The sequence below is a fragment of the Bubalus kerabau genome, chromosome 3, assembly GCF_029407905.1.
Source record: "Bubalus kerabau isolate K-KA32 ecotype Philippines breed swamp buffalo chromosome 3, PCC_UOA_SB_1v2, whole genome shotgun sequence".
NCBI classification, from domain to species: Eukaryota; Metazoa; Chordata; class Mammalia; order Artiodactyla; family Bovidae; genus Bubalus; species Bubalus kerabau.
Genome location: NC_073626.1, coordinates 103,184,389 through 103,202,526, shown reverse-complemented (window position 1 = coordinate 103,202,526; position 18,138 = coordinate 103,184,389). Strand labels below are relative to the sequence as shown.

Sequence of the window (18,138 nt, the reverse complement as noted above, 5' to 3'; positions counted from 1 at the left end):
AACCTTTGGTTGAATACAAGTAATTAAACAAAACAGAAAACAGAAATAAGAAATTGATTTCAATTTATAATGTACATGTTTAAGAAAAATAGATTTAATTAAAGAGGATAAATTAAGGTGTAAGATTATGAATTAGATTTTATGTTAGACTTATTGATAAATGTATTCATTCAGCTTAATTATGAAATTGCTATTTTTAAAGTCAATGTTATCAAATATCAGTAATTTCATGGGATTCGTATTAATGGAATGACTGTCAAATGCCTTGTGATTTGAAACTAGTTCTTTAAAAGATGCTTATTGCAGAAAAATATGATTAAATAATGGGAAGCAGTTTTAATATCCTTTAGGAGGAATATAGTTAAGAAATTTATAGTTCATATAAGGGAAAAGAGAGCTAAAACAGAGTCAATATATGTTTATGTATTACTGATTCACTTTGCTAGTACATCTGAAATTAACAAATCAACTATATCCCAATAAATTTTTTTTTAAAAATGAAGACTAGAAATCCCCCTTATCAAAAAAAGAGAGAAAACTATAGTTCATATATACTATAGAATATTATTTAGTACTTAAATAATTTTTATATAATTTTTATAATACTTTACAAATGAAAGTCTAAAAAAAGAGAAGCAAAACTACATATCCAATACAATCTTAACTGCTACATAATGCATACATCAAAGTATCATCAGTGGACTATGACATTTTCCTGTGTGTCCCAGATTTTGTGCTATAAACATCTGAACATTTTTTATGATGGATTTTTTTAAAATCCATTTTTAAAGCTATGATTCGTCTCCTCTCCAATAGAACACTGACAGAAGTAACCATGTAGTAATCCGACATGGAGGCTTTGCACATTTCTTTTATCTTGTTTGTACTTTGGCCTCTACCATGAAGACAGGTACTCCTTAGGATCTCTCCCTGCAGCTTAGGTCTCACACTGAGAAAACATGCAGAGCAAACCTAAACCTGCACAGCCTGGAACAGAGCAACCACAGCTGACCTGAAGATCCATGGGTAAAAAGATAAATATTGCTGTAAGCCACCAATATTTAGGGTTTAATGTTATTGGATCATTATTAAGTTATAGATTAATATAGGAGAAAGAGTAGCACTATTAAACTTGAGGTTGTCTATTAGACTTTCAAGTGGGAAGGTGGTATGCAGTTAGATCTATGAGTCCTGCCTGGTCTCCAGGAAACATGCACCACCAACCTCTCTGGTAGCCAAGGCCTCAGATATGGCCTCTACTCAGGTTTTCCCTACATCTTCCTTGGCCTCCTCCCAGCTTTCTCAGCCTTTCAACTTTCTCAGCTTTCACTGCTTATTCATTTTTCATCCTTCTTCCTGGACCACCTGCTTTCTCTATACTATACAGGAGTTGAGGGTCAGGTGGCATGCTTTTCTAGTGCCATGCTGGGTGAGACTTCTCTTAAGAAGTTTTCAGGTTTCTTGAGCTATAGCTGGAAAGTGAGGCAGAGGCTATTTTATGCCTCCACAGAAGCCCCTGGGATTTTACCTCTAGGACTAAGCATGCATGGTGATTTTTACTCCTAAAACTCTTCATTCCATTTGCTTACTGGAAATGTAATTGGGGTTGCAAACCCATATTTATACAGCTACTACTTGTATAGTCAATACATTCTAAAAGTTGCCAAGATGCTGAACTTTACAGGCAAACAACACTGGGCCCACAAATAAAGCTTGTTTTAGATACATAACCATTGTGTGCTTTAAATTGCAAAGACTGTTAAAATTTAAAGTCAATGACTTGGTTATATATATATATATATATATACACACACACACACACACACACACACACATATATTTAAATTGTATCATCTTGCTAAGTGTTATGGTCACTTGCAGAGGCAGTTGGACTCTCACACCAACTTTGGTTCTGATGTTTAGACTGAATGTCACACATACATCCAGAGAGTTTAAGAAGGTTTAGAGCTTACATAATGATGGGATTTCAGAACCTCATTTGAAATGGTTTCTGAGAGCCAAGGAAAAGAGACTAGGCACGTAGGCTTTCTTACCATCTTGTCCAGATGTGGGTGATTAGCTGATCTGGCAAAAGGGAAGAGGGAGGGGTGAAGATTAAAAGCTATTAGGAAATATTTTAAAAGGGCTTCAGCCTTCTCATTACACTGAGGCATTGCATGCAGAAAGGTCTGGAGGCGAAGTGGGAGCAGTGACAATGGGGACAGAGGGAAGAAATTTCTTACTATCACCTTAACATCTCAAATTGCTGTTTTACTTGGTCAGTGATAGCCTTTTTCCTTTAAATTAATCAATACATCAGATTTGAGGAAAATGAAAAAAAAATGGAAACAAGAAGAAGGAAGCTAACATTGCTTGAAATTGTTCAGTTCAGTTCAGTCGCTAAGTCTTGTCTGACTCTTTGCGACCCCATGAATCGCAGCACGCCAGGTCTCCCTGTCCATCACCAACTCCTGGAGTTCACTCAGACTCATGTCCATCGAGTCAGTGATGCCATGCAGCCATCTCATCCTCTGCTGTCCCCTTCTCCTCTGGTCCCCAATCCCTCCCAGCATCAGACTCTTTTCCAATGAGTCAACTCTTCACATGAGGTGGCCAAAGCACTGGAGTTTCAGCTTTAGCATCAGTCCTTCCAAAGAAATCCCAGGGCTGATCTCCTTTAGAATGTACTGGTTGGATCTCCTTGCAGTCCAAGGGACTCTCAAGAGTCTACTCCAACACCACAGTTCAAAAGCATCAATTCTTCGGTGCTCAGCCTTCTTCACAGTCCAACTCTCACATCCATACATGACCACAGGAAAAACCATAACCTTGACTAGACGGACCTCTGTTGGCAAAGTAATGTCTCTGCTTTTATATATGCTATCTAGGTTGGTCATAACTTTCCTTCCAAGGAGTAAGCATCTTTTAATTTCATGGCTGCAGTCACCATCTGCAGTGATTTTGGAGACCCCAAAAATAAAGTCTGACACTGTTTCCACTGTTTCCCCATCTATTTCCCATGAAGTGATGGGACCGGGGGCCACGATCGTCGTTTTCTTTTTTTTCTTTTTTTTTGATCTTCATTTTCTGAATGTTGAGCTTTAAGCCAACTTTTTCACTCTCCACTTTCACCTTCATCAAGAGGCTTTTTAGTTCCTCTTCACTTTCTGCCATAAGGGTGGTGTCATCTGCATATCTGAGGTTATTGATATTTCTCCTGGAAATCTTGATTCCAGCTTGTGCTTCTTCCAGCCCAGTGCTTCTCATGATGTACTCTGCATAGAAGTTAAATAAGCAGTGTGACAATATACAGCCTTGACGAACTCCTTTTCCTATTTGGAACCAGTCTGTTGTTCCATGTCCAATTCTAACTGTTGCTTCCTGACCTGCATACAGGTTTCTCAAGAGGCAGGTCAGGTGGTCTGGTATTCCCCTCTCTTTCAGAATTGTCCACAGTTTATTGTCATCCACACAGTCAAAGGCTTTGACATAGTCAATAAAGCAGAAATAGATGTTTTTCTGGTCCTCTCTTGCTTTTTCAATGATCCAGTGCATGTTGGCAATTTGATCTCTGGTTCCTCTGCCTTTTTAAAACTAGCTTGAACGTCTGGAAGTCCACGGTTCACGTATTGCTGAAGCCTGGCTGGGAGAATTTTGAGCATTACTTTGCTAGCATGCGAGATGAGTGCAATTGTATGGTAGTTTGAGCATTCTGTGGCATTGCCTTTCTTTGGGATTGGAATGAAAACTGACCTTTTCCAGTCCTGTGGCCACTGCTGAGTTTTCCAAATTTGCTGGCATATTGAATGCAGCACTTTCACAGCATCATCTTTCAGGATTTGAAATAGCTCAACTGGAATTCCATCACCTCCACTAGCGTTGTTCGTAGTGATGCTTTCTAAGGCCCACTTGACTTCACATTCCAGGATGTCTGGCTCTAGGTCAGTGATCACACCATCATGATTATCTGGGTCATGAAGATCTTTTTTGTACAGTTCTTCTGTGTATTCCTGCCACCTCTTCTTAATATCTTCTGCTTCTGTTAGGTCCATACCATTTCTGTCCTTTACCGAGCCCATCTTTGCATGAAATGTTCCCTTGGTATCTCTAATTTTCTTGAAGAGATCTCTAGTATTTCCCATTCTGTTGTATTCCTCTATTTCCTTGCATTGACTGCTGAGGAAGGCTTTCTTATCTCTTCTTGCTATTCTTTGGAACTCTGCATTCAGATGCTTATATCTTTCCTTTTCTCCTTTGCTTTTCTCTTCTCTTCTTTTCACAGCTATTTATAAGGCCTCCTTAGACAGCCATTTTGCTTTTTTGCATTTCTTTTCCATGGGGATGGTCTTGATCCCTGTCTACTGTACAATGTCACAAACCTCCATCCATAGTTCATCAGGCACTCTATCTATCAGATCTAGTGCCTTAAATCTATTTCTCACTTCCACTGTATAATCATAAGGGATTTGATTTAGGTCATACCTGAATGGTCTAGTGGTTTTCCCTACTTTCTTCAATTTAAGTCTGAATTTGGCAATAAGGAGTTCATGATCTGAGCCACAGTCAGCTCCTGGTCTTGTTTTTGTTGACTCTATAGAACTTGAGATTGTAATATAATTCAAATGTAGCAACATACATGCCAAGAAATTTATTGAGATATTTATACTTTGTTTTAAAATAATTTACATGTTTTTCTCTTCACCTAACACGGTTATCAATTTTTTTTGCGTAAATTTGTCCAAATTTTTATGAAAAGTCCCAAAGAAAAGTTGTATGAAAACAATATTCTTTTCCTAGATTTTGCTTTTCAAGTCTAAATTATCAAGATCACCCTAAATCATATCTATAAAACATAGAGAGGTGTGTACCCTATGAGGTGCTCAGAGTCAGAAGAAGAGAAGCAAGTCTTCTGGGAGAAGAAGGAAAATAAGAATTATGACATTGGGAAAGAGGCTGCAGATGCTCAAATGTCTACATACCATCACCAAAAAAATGTTGGTATCCCAACAGCTCAGTATTTGCAGGTCTTCTTACCAAATCATGACTTGCTATAAATTTAACAAACTTAAAATCACAATAAATATAACAATCTCATTTTACAGATAAAGGAACTGAGACACAGAGGCTATACAACCTGCCCAAATTAATGTGATTAGTAAGAGTTAGTACTGACATTAAAATTTAATCTGTCTGACATCAAAGATTTTGCCTTTTGCCTTAAACTATGATACCACACAGTAAATTTTTTCTTTTTTTTTTTTTAATGTTACTGGACAAGACATAGAAGAGTTTAAAAAGAGGATTAAAGTGAAAGCATAGTGTTATATTAAGGGGAGCGATGCTCTGAAGGAGAAAGAGCTAATCTTAAGTGGCAAAGGCAAAGGAAATTCAGTGAAAGCAGGACTGCTGTTTTGTTTTTTGTTTTTGTTTTTTCTCTACTTCTGCCCAAGAGGGGTGCCCAGGCAGGATATAGGCTGGTGGATGGACTTGCCCTGGGGACTCAAAAGACCAGAATTACATGGCAAATCTGAAAACCTGGAGAAGAAAGAGCCAAGGAATGAATAAAAGTTGGGTTTTGGTCAAGCAGACAACTCAGGGATACAGAAAACAAAAGTATGGAGCCAGTCCCTGAGGAAAAAAGGGTACAAAACCAACGGGACAGGATGGTAGCAGTAATTGGAACAAATCAAGGAGTCAAAGACAAGGGAATAAAACTTCTAAACATAAATCAGGTCAATCACTCAGACAAATATATTTCTATTGCTGTCTATTGTCCTTATGACAAAATTCAAATTTCTTATTTTGGTATAGACAGCCCTTTAGGAGCCAACCCAGTGTATTTCTACATCCTTATTTCTGTCCAATCTGCCCTTACTCTTGCATCTACTTTTCTTTCATTGGTTATACTTTGTCCTGGATTTCACAGTTGCTATTTCTGTCATATAGCTCCCTAATCTAAGTTCTCCTTTTCTTCAATTATAATAAAAACTGCTCACTTAATCAACTGCTCAGTGCTTTCCAGACATTATGGAAATAATTTAATGCATTATATCAGCCTTTGAAGATAGGTAGTTTTTGTATGTTATGGGTAAGGAAAGAGATTCAAAGAGGTCAAGTACATGGCCCATAAGTTACAGAGAATGGATTTAACCTGGACCATCCTGACTCACAAGCCCTTAAATTCATGATAAACCTATTAACGCAGCTTTTAAAGCACAAAATGCTAGGGTCCTTTAATCACTAAAGCATTCCTAACTCTTCTGTGAACCCATGGACTGTAGCTTGCCAGGCTCCTCTGTCCATGGGATTTCCCAGACGATAATGGAGTGGGTTGCCATTCCTTCTCCACAGGATCTTCTGGATCCAGGGACTGAACCCACATCTCCTGCATTGGCAGGTGGATTCTTTACCACTAAGCCACCAGGAAAAAGCAAATCACAAAATAAACTACCTATTCTGAGTAAGAAAATATATGAAAACACAATCATCTTCAAGTTGGAGGGTGTGTCTCTCAAGAGCAAAAGCACTGAGCAAACACAGTTCATTTCATCTTTAGAGATTGCCATTCAGATTGGGGAACAAATCTTCAAACCCATGATCTGAACCCATAGATTGCCTCCAAAAAATTTCCCCTAGGTACCTTAGGAAAGACTTTCCTTTTGTCCATGACCATAATAAAGGAGACTCTGTGGAGAAGTCTTGTCTACCCTTGGGTGCAGACATTTCTTTTTCTAATTTAAATAATGAAATAACTATTTAAATACAGGTATTAGAGGACCATTAAAATTGAGTGATATAAGTCATGCTTTTCTGTTAAAGAGCTATTAAGTTATACATGCAAGTATTCTAGTGTGCCAGACTGTTACACTAAAGAGTATGCAAATGCAAACTTTGATGATATCAACAAGCCTCTGAAGAGGCACCTAAAGCACAGGAAGAGAGCCAAATTTTCAGCGGTATTGTAATTATTAATAGTGTTTCTAAGACTTCTCATCATGGGATAATACTACACTCTCTCTTAAAAAGAAATTTTAAAAGCATAATTTAATATTGGGTTCCAAAATAATTTTCATTTGATCAATGGTTAAATTTTGAATTGTAAATTTCTCTTGAACTTAATTTCAAATTAGATCTCTCCTGGTCATCCTCCCCTGCACTATGCCCCAAAAGTAATTGATGTTTATAGAATCATATAATTTTTAATACTCATTTACTTAAAGTCCTTTGTTTTAAATACAGGAAAAACAAGTCCCAGGGGTCGTTATGGGAGAAGTTAAAAATATAGCCAGGGGCCAGTACCATACTGCTTTAATTACTGTAACTTTATAGTACAGTTTGAAACCAGAGAGAGTATGATACATCCAGTGTTGTTGTTCTTATTCAAAATTGTTATAACTATCTGGTATTGTTTGTGTTTTCATATTATTTTTAAAATCATTTGTTCTAGTTCTATAAAAAATGCCATTGGGTATTTAGATAGGTGCTACATTGAATCTGGAAGTTCACAGTTCATGCTTGGAAAATTTGGGCATTACTTTGCTAGTATGTGAGATGAGTGCAACTGTCTGATAGTTTGAGCATTCTTTGGCATTACCTTTCTTTGGGATTGGAATGAAAACTAACCTTTTCCAGTCCTGTGGCCACTGCTGTTTTCCAAATTTGCTGGCATATTGAGTGCAGCACTTTCACAGCATAATATTTTAGGATTTGAAATAGCTCAGCTGGAATTTCATCACCTCCACTAGTTTTGTTTGTATGATGCTTCGTAAGGCCCACTTGACTTCACACCCCAGGATGTCTGGCTCTTGGTGAGTGATCACACCATCATGATTATCTCGGTCATTAAGATCTTTTTTGTATAGTTCTTCTGTGTATTCTTCGCACCTTGTCTTAATATTTTCTGCTTCTGTTAGGTCCATACCATTTCTGTCCTTTATTGTGCCATCTTTGTGTGGAATATTCCCTTGATATCTCTAATTTTCTTGAAGAGATCTCTAGTCTTTCCAATTCTATTGTTTTCCTCTGTTTCTTTGCATTGACACTGAGGAAGGCTTTCTTATCTCTCCTTGCTATTATTTGGAACTCTGAATTCAAATGTGTATATCTTTCATTTTCTCCTTTGCCTTTTGCTTCTCTTCTTTTCTCAGCTATTTGTAAGGCCTCCTCAGACAACCATTTTGCCTTTTTGCATTTATTTTTCTTGGGGATGATCTTGATCACTGCCTCTTTCCAATGTCATGAATCTTTGTCCATGGTTCTTCAAGATGTTCAAGCTGGATTTAGAAACAGCAGAGGAACCAGAGATCAAATTGCCAACAACAGTTGGATCATCATAAAAGCAAGAGAGTTTCGGAAAAACATCTACTTTTTCTATATTGACTATGCCAAAGCCTTTGACTGTGTGGATCACAACAAACTGTGGAAAATTCTTCCAGAGATGGGAATATCAGACCACCTGACCAGCCTCCTGAGAAATCTGTACACAGGTCAGCAAGCAACAGTTAGAAACAGACATAGAAAAAGAGACTGGCAAATTGGTAAAGGAGTATGGCAAGTCTATATATTGTCATCCTGCTTATTTAACTTATATGCAGAGTACATCATGCGAAATACTGGGTTGGATGAAGCACAACTGGAATAAAGATTCCTGTGACAAATATCAATCACCTCAGATATGCAGATGACACCACCCTTATGGCAGAAAGCTAAGAGAAACTGGAGAGTCTCTTGACGAAAGTGAAAGAGAAGAGTGAAAAATTTGGCTTAAAACTCAACATTCAGAAAACTAAGATCATGGCATCCAGCCCCATCACTTCATGGCAAATAGATGGGGAAACACTGGAAACTGACAGACTTATATTTTGGGGCTCCAAAATCACTGCAGATGGTGACTGCAGCGATGAAATTAAAAGATGCTTGCTCCTTGGAAGAAAAGCTATGACCAACCTAGACAACATATTAAAAAGCAGAGACATTACTTTGCCAACAAAGGTCTGTCTAGTCAATGCTATGGTTTTTCCAGGGGTCATGTATGGATGTAAGAGTTGGACTATAAAGAAAGATGAGCGCTGAAGAATTGATACTTTTAAACTATGGTGTTGGAGAAGACTCTTGAGACTCCCTTGGACTGCAAGGAGATCCAACCAGTCCATTCTAAATGAAATCAGTCCTGAATATTCACTGAAAGGACTGATGCCGAAGGTGAAACTCCAATACTCTGACCATCTGATGTGACGAACTGACTCATTCGAAAAGACCCTGATGCTGGGAAAGATTGCAGGCTGGACTAGAAAGGGATGACAGAGGATGAGATGGTTGGATGGCATCACCAACTCGCTGGACATGAGTTTGAGTAAGCTCTGGGACTTGGTAATGGTCAGGGAAGCCTGGTGTGCTGCAGTCCATGGGGTTGCAAGGAGTCAGACAAAATAGCAACTGAACTGAAGTGAACTGAATACAGAATCTGCAGATAGCCTTGAGGTTATGATCATTTTAACAATATGAATTATTCCAACCCATAAGTAGAGTTTATGTTTCCATTTGTTTGCTTCATCTTCACTTTTTTTCACTTGTGTCATATAGTTTCCCAAGTACAATTATTTTACCCCCTTAAAGTTCCTAAATATTTTATTCTTTCACATGTGATTATAAATTACATTATTTTCTTAATTTCACTTTCTGATAGTTCATTGTTAGTTTACATATATGTAACAGATTTATCCAGCAGTCTCACTCCTGGGTATTTATACTAAGAAAATAAAAATGTTAATTTAAAAAGATATAGGTATGTTCACTGCAGCTTTTCAATAGTCAAAATATGGAAGCAAACTAAGTGCCCATCATCAAATGAATGGATAAAAAAAATTTATTATATATAGTGAGTGAAAGTCATTCAGTCATGTCCAACTCATTGCAACCCCATGGACTATAGAGTCCATGGAATTCTCCAGGCCAGAATACTGGAGTGGGTAGCCTTTCTCTTCTCCAGGGGATCTTCCAACCCAGGGATCGAACCCAGGTCTTCTGCATTGCAGGCAGATGCTTTAACAGCTGAGCCACAAGGGAAGCCCAAGAATACTGGAGTAGGTAGCCTATCCCGTCTCCAGCAGATCTTCCTGACTCAGAAGTCGAACCAGGGTCTCTTGCCTGCATTGTAGGCGGATTCTTTAACAACCGAGCTATGAGGGAAGCTCTAATTATATTATATTATATCATATTATATTATATACAGTATAACATAGTATATAAATGCAATGTAATATTATACACAAGGTAATAATATACACAATGCAATATGTAATGTGTAATTATATACACAATGTAATGATATAATGCAATTATAGTTATATAATATATTGCATCATATTATATTTTATATAGTATATGATATATACACAATGTATTATGTAATTTTAATAATATACACAGTGTAATAATTTAATTTTAGTATATTATATATATATAAAATGGGTATATTATATATACACAATGTAATATTGCTGAGGGATAAAAATGAATGAAATCTTGCCATTTGCCACAACATGAATGGACCAAAAGGATTTTATGTTAACTAAGTAAGAGAAAGACATGTACCATACAATTTCATTTATATGTGGAATCTGAAAAACAAAACAAATAAAAATAACAAACCAAAACAGAGTCCTAGATACAGAGAACAAGCAGTTGCCAGAGGAGAGGGGCATAGGGTAATGAGATGAGATAAGGTAAGAGGTACAAGCTTCCATCTACAAAATAAATAAGTCACTAGTATGAAATGTATAGTGTGGGAAATATAGTCAATAATTATGTAACATCATTGAATGGTGGCAGATGGTAATCAGACTTATCATAGTGATCATTTTGAAATGTACAAAAATACCAAATCACTACATTGTGCACTAATAACCAAAACAGTGTTGTAGGTCAATGAATTTGTATCTATATAAGAGGATGAATGGTCATGAAACTTATTATGGTAATCATTTCATGATGTATGCAAGTCAAGTCATTATACCAAATGCTTGAAACATATCCAGAGCTGTGTATCAGTTATTTTTCAGTAAAACTGGAAGAAACAATAAAGTATAAATGAAGGTAGAACCAAAGTTTCCTCATCCTCATCTACTACATTAAGCCACTAAGTACTAAGGGAGGATAAGCTAGCCTGATTTCCTACATTGGGTAACGTTCATTTAAATGAAACTATAAACAGCCCTCAAATTGCTTGGATCTGAATTAGACACAATGGATAATAAACAGCATAAATTTTGCCACTCCCTGCTGAAAATATAAATGGTTATACACAAGCATGTGTAATTTAGGCAAACAGGCTATCAGTTTCTACATGGCATATTTTCCTTATGCAGCCAAGGGTGACAAATTGACACATAGTAAATAGGATCAGTGTTAGTGAGTTGTTAAGCACTGCTGTTTATTTTTTTCCCTTTTTGTTGATAGTGTAACAGTTCAATGCCTAGATGATGCTCTAATACTGGAATGCAAGCAGCAATTAACAAGCTGAAACTGAATCACATATAAACAAGCTTGAGCTTGTATTTTCATGAAAATACTGACAATTTTTTTTTTTTATGTTTAACTCTTTCTATTTTTTTTTTTTTATGCCTCATCTCCCAGGCCTTCTTACCCCTCCTATAGATCTAATACCTAGATTCACCTCTCTCAAAAGAGGCATGGTTTTCTTCTTTGAAGGAAAACATAAGTATAGGTAGCATTAGTTAAGTGCTACTATTTAACCCATTGGGCTTCCCTGGTGGCTCAGCTTGTAAAGAATCCACCTGCAACGCAGGAGACCTGGGTTCGATCCCTGGGTTGGAAAGATCCCCTGGAGAAGGGAAAGGCTACCCACTCCAGTGTTCTGGCCTGAAGAACTTCATGGACTGTACAGTCCATGGGGTAGCAGAGTCGAACACACAACTGTGCGACTTTCATTGTTTCAGTACAATTGTGATAACTAGTACATAAATTAAGCTACTTTCCTTCGTGGATTACCTTTACTCTTTCTTGTATTTTATATGCTCATCAAATTTAATTCCACAGATCAGATCAGATCAGTCGCTCAGTCGTGTCCGACTCTTTGCGACCCCATGAAATCCACAAAATACTGTTTTATTTGGCTTTATTCTCTACCAGTTTGAGAAATTACAATATAATTTTTCACTGCCACGCAATATCATGTGACTAATTCATGCCCTGCTTTAAAATATATCAGTGCATCATAGTAGCTAACAAGAACCTGTGACATAGTTTACTGGAGAATGTTGAAAGAGCTCATGTCTACTCTGATTTGACAATCTAAATTACTATTGTTTTTCCCTGAGAGTGCTGCTCAAACTTTAATGTATCTAAGAACCGTGTGAAAAAAGTGATAGTTGCCCATGGACTGTAGCCAGAAAGGCACTTCTGTCCAAGGAATCTCCATGCCCTTCTCCAGGGGATCTTCCCAACCCAGGGATCAAACCGGAGTCTCTTATATCTCCTTGCATTGGCAGGTGGGTTCTTTACCATTAGCACCACCTGGAAAGCCCTGAGGGCTAGTTAAAATGCAGATTTCTGGGTCCTATATCTTGAGGTTCTGATTCAGGAATTCCTGGCCTGGGGCCCAAGGTTTTTGCATTTCTAACAAGCTCCCAGATGAAGTGAATACAGCTACTACCCTGTGTGGCTTCTACCTTCATTCTCCTGGAAGAGCCATTCAGATGTCCTTTTAACATACACAACAAATGGACACTAAAATCCACCCTTGCATGTTATAAAAAGGGATATCCACCATTTAGCTCACATCATTAAGTCTGTTCAATAAAATATGACCTTTAGGAAATGGTAGCATAGTAGTTTCCACCAAACATATCACACAATGATGCCCTCCCCCTTTAACTATGCCTCCTTGCTTAAAATCCGCATACTCATACAAGAGAAAACAATGATTTGTGCAGGAAACAAACCACTAGAAGAGTTTCATCTGTATGAAAACAGACATGTATCTGTGGATTCCCAGTGTTAACTATAACTGCCCCCAAGGCTGCATTGACTCAATTCCTCATTTCTAACATTTTATAGACTGAGTTGATAGGTTTATGGACAAATCTATAGGCTACAGAACAGCAAGAATAAATAACAAATAAAATATAAAAATATCTATATGCCAGTCAAGTGCATGAGCATTTCAGAGAGAAGGAATTTAAGTGCCATGGCTTAGGGAATGCCTCAGTTTTCCTAGGGAAAGATGATAATAAAGTATCAGTTCTGTCCATTTCTAATCTAGGAAGAGATTAAGGAGAAGCTGAAGCTTTCTGGGTGAGCTTAACAAGAGAGGGATGACTAATGTTGAGGAAAGAAATACATTCTCTGCTTTAGAAAAAGAACTAATTTGTTTTGACAATGCCCATCTATCAGTAAGTAAGCTGAACAATTGATGCTTTCAAACTGTGGTACTAGAGAAGACCCTGGAGAGTCCCTTGGACAGCAAGGAGGTCAAACCAATCTATCATAAAGGAAATTAACCCTGAACATTCACTGGAAGGACTGATGCTGAAGCTCCAAAACTTTGGCCACCTGATGCAAAGAGCCAATTCATCATGGTCAAGACCCTGATGCTGGGAAAGATTAAGGGCATGAAGACAAGGAGATGACAGAGGATGGGATGGTTGGATGGCATGACTGACTCAATGGACATGAATTTGAGCAAACTCCAGGAGATAGTGAAGGAAAGGGGAGCTTGGGGAGCTTGGGAACCTGCAATCCATGGGGTCACAGAGTCAGACATGAACAACAACAATCTATCAGTAAACCATTTTTCAGGACACACCTGATATATGCATGTTTACTTATTTTGAAATATTTGTGCTTATCATTATAACATTATTATATATAAATATTGCAAAACACAAATGAAAGTACATTTTTGAAAATTGAGCTAAAGATGAAATAAACATGCTTAAATGTCATACTTAGAAAATGGTTTATCATTAGCAATCCTACATATAAATTCATATTTTAAATGGACTTATTGACAATTTCAACTTTTTGAAAGATAATGTGTCAGTGCAATGGAATAATAATTTTTGTAGCCTCTTAATGTGGTCAAATGTCCATATCAGGAGTAGAAGAAACATTAGCTGTGCCAGCTTCTCCCATTTGCCTATGCTTGCATATTATATTGGGCTTCCTAGGTGGCACTAGCAGTAAAGAACCCACCTGTCAATGCAGGAGACATACAAAATAGGGGTTTGATCCCTGGATTGGGAAGATCCTGTGGAGGAGGTGACAGCAACCTGCTCCAGTATTCTTGCCTGGAGAATCCCATGGACAGAGGAGCCTGGAAAGCTATAGGTCATGGGGCCTTAAAGAGTCAGACACAACTGAAGTGACTTGCATGCACGCATGCATATTATATCATATTCATTTGTATTCCTTTGTCAGAGTCTTTTTTAAGCTTTCCCTTTAAAGCCCTAGATAGAAATTATCTCTTCTTTTCTCCAGCTTGCTTCCTTATCACTCCTGGTATGTGCATCACTCCTTATTCAGTGATCAGTTACACTGCATATTCTGGAGCATCTTTTATTCCTTATTCTTCTCCTTACCTACTATAGTATCTTAGCCATAGAAAGTGATAATAATTATTTATTTATTAATGAGTTGATACAGGGAGAAAACACATCTTTCAAGGAAAGCATACTAAGGAACAGAAGAAGCTCTTCATTTTCAGTTAGGAATCCAACCTACTGTATTTATTCTTTTATACATAAAATCTTTAATTACAATTAATTTTCAGCGATAATCACAAAAGACTGTTTTTCTATGAATCTCCTTGCCATGCCAACAGGATGATTACTCATATTCCACAAGAAATCTGGCACATCACATTACTTTCACTTATTTTTATACCGTGTAAATTGTCTCACATCTGATAAGTCGGCAACAGAACTCCTCCCTAGAGATGGACTAAAATAATTCAGGAGGAGGCAAATGTCTTTAAATCTAAAAAATTTCAGAACATATCTGCTTTGAATGTTATAGAGAGAGGATAATAAATGTACATTAGCTGGTCTCTTTAACCAGTGTTGCAATATATATCTATAATTCTTGTGGTTCATGAAAGCACTGATTTTTTTTTTACATAAATGTATTGAGAATACTAATTTTGCCAGTAGAAAATGTCAACTATTTCTCAAAACATCCCTAACATCACAATCTAAGAAACTTTAAGAGAAGTGAAATATTTTAAAATGTTGAGAAAAATACTTAAAATGACTTACATTGACTCTTGAAAGTATCAGTAGAGACAATGAATTTACGTAAGCAACATGGCCAAAAGCAAGCCAAGTATTTATGTTAAAAAAATCACAAGGAAAGTACATGTGTCAACTCTTTCCTCTGAAAAATCTTGTATTATGAATGATTGGGCTGGTAGGTTTATTATACAATTTTCAGTTAAAATAAAGTAGCAAAATTATTTTTCATTTCATAGTTAATTTAGACACAACAAAGTTAAAGTTCTTCAAAAATGCTTTATGATAGTTTTGTTGAGGACAGCGTGGGACTTTACTTACTTGAAATTCACCTACAATGGTGGTCAAATAGCCACAGATGTCACTTAGAAGTTTTGCTGAGGCCTATTAACATTTATTTCTCTTTCACATGTAAGTATTTTCCATTTTTAGCAGATCTGTGGATACACAAAGGCATTCAGTGCAGCATGCACTTCTAAATCCAATTTATATTTAATTTGGAAAAAAACTGAAAAGATTTTATACTTTCCATTTTTAATGCCATCCTAATGAAGAATCAACACATCAGGTATCTGAAAACCCAACTGCTAATATAGGTTGGGAGTAAGATATGACATAGTTTGTGTTTGCTCTAGATAGCATCTGATGCCAGTGGTTGTGGAGATTAAGGCAGGAGCGCATGAGAGCACCAAGGTCCCTGACCTTGGTGCTGTACTGGTAAAGAAGCATGATACAAAGAGATGAATGAAGGACTTTATCCATAGGAATCCTGAATATTCTGGAAAACAAGGACTGGTAGAAGATCAAAGACATCATGCAACAAGATATGATTCTTTAATTCTAACACCTGCATATAATAACAGATCCTAAATAACACTCAATTGTAATACATACTAAGATTCTAGAGTCTTTTTATTTGGACCCTTAACATCCCTAATGCTCCCAGACAGAATCAAGCAAACTCCTTGGAATTCTGAATGACCCTGAGTTATTTGAGAAAGATACAGTCCCTAGAAGAGATAAAAACCACCAAAGTGTCTGTCTGAGCATGCTAGGAGGCAAAACACAAAGATACAAATCTAAAGACATAACCCTGCCCTTTAAGAGAGTTCTGTGATCTACAAGTAGATACACACATATCATACACTGTGCCATTACATAAAGTGACAGACAAGGGCAGATGATATATTTAAACCTTCAATCTCAATCTTTTAATTTACTGACAACAATTATGCTTCTCTTAGAGGAATCATTGATAAGAAAGTATCATAATTATTTGGAGTCAAGGCATGTTTAAATGCTGAACTCGGTACCCACATATTCGTGAATACATACAATAGAAGAAAAAATAATCAAAGGTTTTCTTATTTTTTAGAAAGAATATGAAAATGTGAGCAAAGTCTTCACAGAGGATATTTCCAGCCTATTATTATTTCTAGTTAGCGTGGTGTTATCTTTGAAACTTCTCACTTAATCTTGGAAAGCACTTTTTAGAGCTTTAACACCTATCTGGAATTAACTTAGAAAAGAAAAAAAAAAAAAAAAAACCCACAACATCTCCAAAGGAAAGATTTTTATTGTGGGAAAATACAGATAAAATCAAAAATCATAAAAACTTATCTTACTGATAAGCATTTCAGTTGTCAACCATACGGCAACTTCTGCCTACATTCAAATGAGATCCCTGAGAGCTTCTATGGGGCATACATGAAAAAACTAAGTCATTTGTTCCCCATCCCTGCTAAGAGAACAGCAACTGTGGGATCTCAGGAAGAGGAAAGCTAAGAAGAGCCATGGTAGAGGCAGACCAAATCCAATAGAGAGAAAGCTTAATTTTCCAATAACCTATTGTGGCTAATATTCACACTGTAATCCCTAGGCCAGCGCATCAACACTACCTGATGTGCTAGGCAGAAAAATGAACCCACAATAATGCCTATATCACAATCCCTGAAACCTGTGATTATGTTGCCTTACATTAGGGGTCCCCAGCCTCTGGGCTCTAATGCCTGAGGGCCTGAAGTGGCGTTAATGTAATAATGATAGAAATAAAGTGCACAATAAATGTAATGCACTTGAATCATCCCAAAGTGAAGTGAAAGTGAAAGTGAAGTCGCTCAGTCGTGTCCAACTCTTAGCGACTGCATGGACTGCAGCCCACCAGGCTCCACTGTCCATGGGATTTTCCAGGCTAGAGTACTGGAGTGGGGTGCCATTGCCTTCTCCAAATCATCCCCAAACCATCCCCCTAATCTTAGTCCAAGGAAAAACCATCTTCCACAAAACCATTCCCTGGTGCCAAACAGCTTGGGGACCACTGCTACTTGGCAAAAGAGATTGTTGATTAAGATATGATTAAGTTAAGGGTCTTGAGGTGGGAAGATTATCTTAGATTATCTAGATAGATCCAATGTAATCACAGGGTTTTATAAATGAAAAAGACACAAGAGAGTCATGGGTCAGAATCAGAAAGAAACATGAAGATGGTGGAAGACGTTACAGGCTAAGCAATGCAGACAACATCTAGAAGCAGCAGATAGCAAGGATATTCTCCCCTAAAGCTTCCAGAAAAATACCTTGATTTTAACACATACAGATCAGATTCTGACTGCTGACCTCTAGAATTAGAAGGTAATACATTCACTTTGGAGAAGGCAATGGCACCCCACTCCAGTACTCTTGCCTGGAAAATCCCATGGATGAAGGAGCCTGGTAGGCTGCAGTCCATGGGGTCGCAAAGAGTCAGACACGACTGAGCGACTTCACTTTCACTTTTCACTTTCATGCATTGGAGGAGGAAATGGCAACCCACTCCAGCGTTCTTGCCTGGAGAATCCCAGGGACGGCGGGGCCTGGTGGGCTGCCGTCTATGGGGTCGCACAGAGTTGGA

The 18,138-nt window shown here is 37.4% G+C and overlaps 1 long non-coding RNA gene across 2 annotated transcripts in view; it reads right to left on the bottom strand.

Annotated features, from left to right (window-relative positions):
* LOC129646461 (uncharacterized) overlaps nucleotides 1-18,138 on the bottom strand; it is a 160,147-nt gene that overhangs the window by 41,891 nt on the left and 100,118 nt on the right. The window contains exon 3 of one of the 2 annotated variants that reach the window (XR_008711934.1): nucleotides 9,612-10,146. The exons of the other annotated variant lie outside the window; for it this stretch is intronic. This is a non-coding gene — a long non-coding RNA (uncharacterized LOC129646461). Of the gene's footprint in view, nucleotides 1-9,611; nucleotides 10,147-18,138 lie in introns of those variants that run through there. 2 annotated transcript variants of the gene reach the window in all.